The sequence below is a fragment of the Leptopilina heterotoma genome, unplaced genomic scaffold (genome assembly GCF_015476425.1).
Source record: "Leptopilina heterotoma isolate Lh14 unplaced genomic scaffold, ASM1547642v1 Lhet_27, whole genome shotgun sequence".
In the NCBI taxonomy this organism is placed as follows: Eukaryota; Metazoa; Arthropoda; class Insecta; order Hymenoptera; family Figitidae; genus Leptopilina; species Leptopilina heterotoma.
In genome coordinates, this window is record NW_025110978.1 from 531,395 (window position 1) to 540,366 (window position 8,972).

The 8,972-nt window shown below is 21.2% G+C and overlaps 1 protein-coding gene across 2 annotated transcripts in view; it reads left to right on the plus strand.

Moving 5' to 3' along the window:
* The window catches only part of LOC122503789, a 338,227-nt gene that overhangs the window by 54,382 nt on the left and 274,873 nt on the right, over positions 1-8,972 (plus strand). The window lies entirely within an intron of this gene.

Genomic DNA, 8,972 nt, shown 5'->3' on the forward strand with positions numbered 1-8,972 from the left:
TTCTTTTAAATAGTAAAATCTTTACCAAAATTCAATGATTTTCAAAACAATTTTAATTGAATACCCTCTGATGAATTCAAATATTTTAAAATATATTTCCATAAATTTCAATTATTTCCTAAAATATTAATAAATTCTTCGAAACAATTTAACCATTTTTATAAATTAAATACTCAAATTCTTTGCAGGAATTAAATTATTTTTAATCATATTTAAATAAAATTACATGAAAGAATTTACTTGTTTTCAAGAATTTCCATAAAATTCAATTTCAACAAGAATTTAAAATTCTCTAAAAATAATTCAATTATTCTCAAAATATTTTTAAAAAATTCTATATAAAAATTGAAGTACTTTCAATGCAATTTTTAAATATATTCGTCAAAAAATTGAAAGAATTCAATTATTTTCAAAAAATAATAAAATTCTTGTGATGAATTCAATTATTTTGAATATATACCTACTTAATTTTAATAAAATTCTTTCAAGAAATTCTATTATTTTCGAAACAACTTTAATTGAATTTCTCGAAAAAATTTCATTATTTTCAAATATTTCTATAAAATTCTTCATAACAATTCAATTATTTCTTAAAATTTCAATAAATTCTTCGAAACATTTCAATTATTTTTAAAAATAGTAAAATTCTTCGCAATTCAATTATTTTTATAAATAGTAAAATTCTTTGGAGGAACTCATTTATTTTTAAAACAATTTTAATTGAATTCCTTGGATGAATTCAAATATTTTTAAATATTTCCATAAATTTCAATTATGTCCAAAAATTTTAATAAATTCTTCGAAACAATTCAACTATTTTTATAAATACTAAAATTCTTCGCAAGATGTCAATTATTTTCAATTCACTCTTAATAAAATTCTTCTTCATAAAATTCAATTGCTTTCAAAATTTTCAATTAAAATGATTTAAGAAACTCCATTAGTTTTAAAAAAATTCAAAAAAATTCTTCAAAAGAATTTAATTAGGATTTTTAAAAATTTTATTAAAATTCTTTGTGAGAATTCAGTTTTTTTTCTAAATAGTAAAATTCTTTGATGGAATTCTATTATTATCAAATTTTTTGATAAAATTCTTTGCAATAATTCGATGATTTTCAATACATTAATTTTAAAATTGAAAATATTTGAAAAGAAAAATTATAAAAAAGTTAAAAAATAAAAAAGCAAACAACAACTTCAAACTGCGAACAGATTACCGGAATACGTACTTTATTATTAATAATTAATTAATGTTATAATTATTTTTATTTTATAATTAATTAAAAATTGTAATGACAAATATAAATCATTAGAATTTTTTTCACTTCTTTTCATTAAAAGACTAAAATTTTGTTAAATATTATGTTTTGTCAAATTAAAATTATGCAGATTTTTGTTTTTACTTCTAAACAAAATTAGAAAATTGTTAAACAACTGTGATTAAGAAATAGAAAATTTATTTATTTTGCATTATTTTTGTTCGTGAATCACAATTTTTTTAACAAAATTATTATTTTGTTTTAGAAAAAGAAGAAAAATATTTGCACAATTCTTATTTTTGATCTTATTTTTGGAACAGGATTTTAATATGAGAATATTATAATTAATAATATTAATAAATTAATAAATTATTATAATAATATTTTTAATGATTGAATTCTTTTTGGGAAATTTTATTAAAATATTAGATATTGAAAATCATTGAAATTAGAAAATTTTTTGAAATAATTGAAATTAGGACAAGAATTTTTTTGACATTTATGAAAATAATTGAACTTCAGAGAAGAATTTTGTTATTTATAAAGATAATTGGGATTTTTATGAAATTTTTTTTCAAATTTTGAACTTAGTTGAATTTTATAAGAAAATTTTTATTTTTTTTTTGAAAATAATTAAGTTTCTGCAACAAAAATTTAAATTTATTGTTTTTAAAAATTCCCTTTCTTTGACTTTCATACATTTAATTATAAGATTCACAGAATTCTTGACTGAGTCAAGTGCAGGATTTCTTTGTATAAGAAAATTTTTTTAAATTAATAATTTGATTACATTTTTATAAAATTCATTCATGGCATTTATACATTAAAAATTATTAGAAAATTTTCTTTTAGAAAAGTAATTTCATTAAAAAAATGAAAATAAAGATTAAAGATTATTTTTTAGAATAGAACAAAGTCTCAATTTGACTTTCAGCACTTGCTATTCTTCTTTTCTCTTGATAGAGTAATTCAAGTAGTGATTCATTTAAAAAAATAAAAGAAAAAAATTTATTGATAAAATTTAGTAACTTACTTGGTAAAAAATATTCTATTTCCGCATCTGAATTGATCGTAATGGAAAAAAAGGGATTATCTAATCGTAGACGGACAATACCGGAGTGGAATTTTTGCTCGTGAATTTTTCGTTGAGTTACCACTGCCAACTTTATAATGTAATGAGAGTGACAAGCGTAGTCAATCAGATTATTCGTGGGAAGGAATGAGCCAACCGCAAAGGCAAATAAAGAAGACAAAAATTTTACCTGAAATCTGCATCTCTGTGTCATTGAAATTCCAATGTGATTATTATATCGTTTCCTCATCGGTCAATCACCCGCGATGATTAATTTTTATAATAAACAAAAACTTGAAATTTTTAATTGCAATATTTATTTATTTATTTATTTATATTATACGATAAATCTTACTAGCTGTTAATTTTAATATGCAAGTTTACACAGTTAAGTGCGTACTCTCCATAAATGTGGATTAGTTAGGACTTAGGAATTTAACTGTAAATTGTGTGACTGATTTTAATCAGTTTTTAACTAATTCATATTTAGAGAGATGAATTTATAAAGCTTTTTTTGAGATTCTGGAACAGATTTTAAATAAAATTTTTCAATAAAATATTTTTGTTATGGAATATTTATTTTTTTAACGAATATTTTTGTTGAATATTTACTTTTGGCAAATATTTTTCTTAAATCTTTGCTTTTTAGCAAATATCTTTGTTAAATATTTACTTTTTAGTAAATCGTTTTGTTAAGAATTTTTTTTACAAATATTTTTCTTACAAATTTATTTAATTTTTAATATTATGTGGCTTTTAGATCACGCCACTAGTCGACATTGTTAATTAAAAATTGTTTTTACAAAATTTTACAAAACTATTATTTTACGATAATTTTCAATTCCAGGACGATTATTTATTAAAATAAAAAATTTATTTTATTTCCTATCAATATAAAATATATTTGAAGAAATAATTTATTTTTCTTGAATAAAAATAAAAAATAATTAAATTATAATAATACCTAATAAAAATTTATTTGAGACAAATAAATTACTATTTGGCTCTCAATATAAATTTTTTTATTATTTCATTTTACTTCTTATTTTGTTACTATTTTATGATTTTCATTTATTTATATACAGTTAAATGATGCAAATAAATTTTATTTGAGACAAAATGGCTCTGAGGCAAATGTCCTTTTCCAGTTTGATTCAAATAAATTTTATTTACATCAAATAATTTATTAATAAAAATAAATAATTGTATTTAAACAAAGACGATTGAATAAAAAAAAGTTTATTTGAAACAAACAAATGTCTATTGTTTTTATTTGATATAAAGAAATTTTATTTAATTCAAATAAATTATTTCTCCGGATGTGTCGTCAGGTCACGTGACATAAAAGTCCCATGCTGTTAACAAATAAATCAGATTCTAGAAGTTTAAGATTTGTATTATGATTGGCAATTTTTATTTATTAAAATGAAATGAAGATGAATATTGAAGGTGAAGAATGTCGAGTTTGATAACTTAATTTAAGATGTTTGAAAGGTGTAAATGGACGTTTCCGAGATCTCACTAATTAATCGTTCCCCTCCATGGAACACGTGTATTTACATCTCCTTGACTTGAATCCCGAAGCGCATTGCAGAAGCGATGTACAATAATTACATGCACTCGTCATAGAAGTAAAATTAGGTTTTTCAAAAAAATCATTTAAATTCCTTCTCTTCTTCTTCTTCTTCTTTTTGTTCTCATCAACAACCCTCGGCAAGAAAAATTCTATTCGTAAATAAAAAGGAAATTATCCGCTCAATTGAAACCGAACTAAATACAAAGTCTGTATATGAAAATAAAGTTTTTCTAAGGATATCAAATTCGTTTTTTGTCTCAATTTGATATCCTTAGAAAAACTGTGAAAACAAAATTAAAAAGAAGAAAATTGAATTAAAAATGCAAAATAATTTAAAGCGTGAAAATTTTTAAATATTTCCCAGTCGGAAAATTAGATATAGTGGAGAAGGAAGAAATATTGAGCAGAACAAAAGACAAAATATTAGTTGGAAGATTTTGTTGGGTAGATAAAAATTCTTGTGTATATCGAAATGAATTTCGAGATACTCGCATAAAACATAACGTTTCTGCTTTTCCCCACGCGGTAATTGAGGGAATAATAGTAAATATCACGACGGAAAAGATGAAAAAAAAGAAAATGAGTATAGACGCCTCTTACACGAAATATGAAAGTTGAAATGAGAAGGAGTAATGTTTCACTACCGTTCCTTTTGCTAATTTAAAGACGACTAATCGTATAAACGTTATTCTCCGCACTCGTAATATAATTGATAAATCCAAAGAGCACGCAAAGATATGCTGCCGCAATTTAGTTAATTGATGGAGACACCGTTAAAATGCTCCCGAGTCCCGGTTTGTGTCAACTTTCATTGTTATTTGCTCATTGTTCCAATAATTTTCCGGTTAGTGGTTCATATCGATTGATTAGAATCTTGAGGAAAAATTTAAGTCTTTTTTTGAATTAGTGAATCAAGAATTTATTTTCTGGTACATGCCTAGGATATTATATGACTTTTTCGACTTATTTTCAAAAATTGTGACTTTTCCGACATGTAACAAAATATTACTTTTTTGGTATAAAATGAAAATTACTCCAATTTTTATAGTGTAAAAATAACTTTACAGACAAATCTTTCAAAAATTAATTTTTGAATAATTTTTTTTAATTAAATTTTCGTAAATATAACAATATAAATGATTTTGAATAATTGAAATTTTGTAAAATTCAATTGAAAATAATTGTTTTGTTTAGAATTTTGGAAAAACAACTTCTGAAGAATTTTAATTCATAAAAAGAATTAAATATTTTTAGAAAATTAGTTGTTAGAATTGTTTTATCATAATTTTTTAAGATTCAATTATTTTCGAACAAAGTAAATTAAAATTTTTTTTAAATTTACTTTTTCAAACTTATTACAGTTTTTGAGAATAATAATATTCATATTTATAATTAAAATTCTTCCAAAATTTGATTATTTTTTAATATTTTTCAAAAAATCAATTTCAAAAAGATTTTACTAAATCTCCCCAGAGAAATGGTTCATTTGAAGCGAATATAATTTATTTGAGTCAAATGAAAGTGTATTTATCACAGATATTTATTTTAAAAAAATAATATTTTATTTTCGCTAAGTATAATTTTTATTTAAAAACGAATAAAATTTAATTGAATCAAATAAATGAATTAGTAGATTTTGAGTCAAAAAATTCTTTTTTTTATAAATCAGAATTACTTTCATACGACTAAACGCATCCGCCATCAAACCGGAAGTCCCCTTGAAAATTGAAATTAGAACAAAAGTAGAATTCATTGATTTAAATTTTAATTCATTTATATTATAATTACAATATTGTTGGTACCTATCATTACATCAGAAATTATTACAATGACTTAAGCCAGATTAGAAAGAACTTTCACTCAAACCGTTTAATTATAAATACAAGATAAGAAACACGTGTAAAATAAAAATGTAAATTTATGAGGTGTTGGTTTCAAATGATAAATATAATTAACATAATAAAATTGAGAAAATATTATATTTATCTCGGAACCTACAATATTTTTTTATTTTTCAGATTGAATTTTATTCAATTTAAATAAAAATTTTATTTGCTCCGAAAAATTTCTCCCAATTATTTTACTTCCAGTAAATGAAATTTGTTTAAAACAATTAAAAGACAGAAACCAAATTTATTTCATTCAAATGATCAAGACAAGTGTCTTTTATCGAATTAATATTCACTTGAATCAGATAGTTTTTATTTAAATTAATTAAATTGTAATAGAACTAAAAAATTCTGTTTTTGTACAAAAAATTTTAGTATTTGAAGGAAATACCATTTAATTTACTTAAATAATAATTATTTGATACAAATACATATTTATTTGATAAATTTTAATAGACAACTAATTGTTATTTGAATCAAATAATTTTTTTTTCATTGAAAGTTTAATACGCTTTCGTAGGGAACAAAATATGTTTACTTAATTGAAACAAATGTTTATTCAACTCAAAATTGATTAAATTTAAAGTTTTATTAACTCAAATTTTAATTATCCTAAATTTTATTAAATTCAATTTTTTATAAACTTGCATTTTTATTTACTAAAATATTATTGTAATCAAATTTTGTTTACTCAAATTTTTCTTAATTTGAATTCTATTGAACTTATACTGTTTGTAATTCAAATTTTTATTCGCTGAATGTTTATTGAACTCAAAATTTATTAAATTCTAATTTTTATTAACTCAAATTTTAATTAATTTTAAATTTTATTATAAATTCAAGTTTTAATAAACTTGCATTTTTATTTACTTAAATATTATTGTACTCAAATTTTTCTGTATTAAATTTTTCTTAATTTGAATTCTATTGAATTTAAGCTTCTTGGAATTCAAATTTTTATTAGCTCAAAGTTTATTGAACTCAAAGGATTATTAACTCAAATTCCTATTAACTTAAATTTGTTTGAAAATGTTTTTTTTAACAAAAAACTCAAAGTTTTACTGAAGTGGAATTTTTATAAACTCAACATTTATTTTCTTAAATTATTTTTTAACTTATAACTTTATTAAATTAAATGTATAACTAACTCAAATTTTTATTAACTTAAATTTTTTGTAAACTCAACTTTATATTAACTTTTGAATTTCTATTAACGTACATTTTATTGAACTCAAATTTTTATTTCACAAAAACTTCTAGTTTTATTGAACTGTAATTTTTGTTAAGCGAAATTTTTATTGACTGGAATTCTACTAAACTTAAATTTTTATTAGCACAAATTTTATAGAACTTAAATTTTTATTGAACATAAATTTTTATTTCAAAAAAACTTCTAAATTTGTTGAACTGAAAAATTTTTTTGTTAAGTCAAATTTTTATTAACTTGAATATTCTATTCAACTTCAATTTTTATTAGCTCATATTTTTTGGAACTCAAATTTCTATTAAACTCAAATTTTCATTGAACTCAAATAAAAATTTTATCTGGTTGAAATAAAGATATTATTTTGTCCTAAATAAAATTTTTATTTATAACAAAGTAAACAATTTAGTATTATTTGTGATAAAAAAATGTTTTATTTATATTGACTCAAGTAAATTATATTTGCTTTAAATGAAATATTTTCCTAAGTGCAGTTCAAGAAAAAAATAAATATTATATAACAAAAAAGGTATAAAAATTGAATTATGAAGTGATTCTTCGATTAATGACTTTTCAAGTAGCGTTTATAATTAAAATTTCTCGCAATTAATTACACCACTTGAACAAAAGAAAATAATATTATACAAATCAATTAAGTAAACGCAGTGAGTGAGATGTGTGCGTGACAAGAGAATGATAAAAGGAATGCATTATTCGAGTAATTAGGGGTCACACGATGTTTAAGATAAATTTCTCGTAAACATTGTTTCAAGTCCTTAATTAACACATACAATGATTGGCGAGCGGGGGAAAGGGAGGGGGGAAGAGGAAAGGCTTCTTATATATATATATACGTTATCGGATTATCTCTCGCGAGAGGTGCACTAGCGTTGAGTAGCAAGCTCTCGCACATCCGAAGAGAAAATAGTATAATGACGACATATGCAAAATAGCCGTTGATTACCTTGCGAAATAATTCGTTTGGTATACAAAGTAATTAGTTCAAGGTTATCAAACACCGTTGCTTCCATGAAAAAAGACGTTTTCAGAGGCAATTTTCTTTTTACGCGAGCTATAAAAAGTCGAATGTAAAAGTGATTAATGGCAAAAAGTAATTGTAATTCTCTTTTTTGGTGTCTTTTATTTTTATTAATTTAATTATATACCTATTTTATAGATTAATGACTGAGATTTTTGTTTTTGTAAATTTTTTTTTATAAAATTAAACATAGTCAGGGTAGGACCACCTTTTAAACTTTGAACTTAAAAAAAAAATAAATTTAGGCAATTGAGTTATATTTTCTCTAAATTTGAATTAGTTAAAATGTTTACTAATTTGAATTAGTGACTGATTTATTGCTTTCGAATTAGTAAATTTTACTACTAAATTAGTAGAAATTTCTATTTATTAGTAATTTTTATTATTAGTAAAATTTATACTAATAAATAGTAATTTCTACTATTAAATTTTACTACTAAATTAGTAGCAATTACTATTTATTAGTTAAATTTACTAATTCAAAAGCTTTTTGCTTGTCAGTCACTAATTCAAATTAGTAAAAATTTTTATTCATTTTTCTAATATTTTACTAATTTATTTAGTAATTTTAAATTTTTTACTAGTTTTATTGGAAAGTTATTAAAAATCAATTTTTACTAATTTAAATTTAGAGAATATTGTTTTTGAAAAAATTTATTAAATCTAATGAATAATAATATATTTCATGTAAATATTTATTTGATAATAGAAATAAATTAACAAATAATAATAATAATAAATAAAAAAAACAATAGAAACAATTATCATTTGATAATAAATTTAGTTGATTAAAATAATTTTTGTTTAATGTTCACATTTTTTTATTGTCGAAACAGCAGAATAGAAATAACTTCGTCACGGCTTTAATAGAAAATAGAAATTATGTGTAAAGGAAAAATTTTATAAATTTGATGAAGTTTTAAATTTTAAATT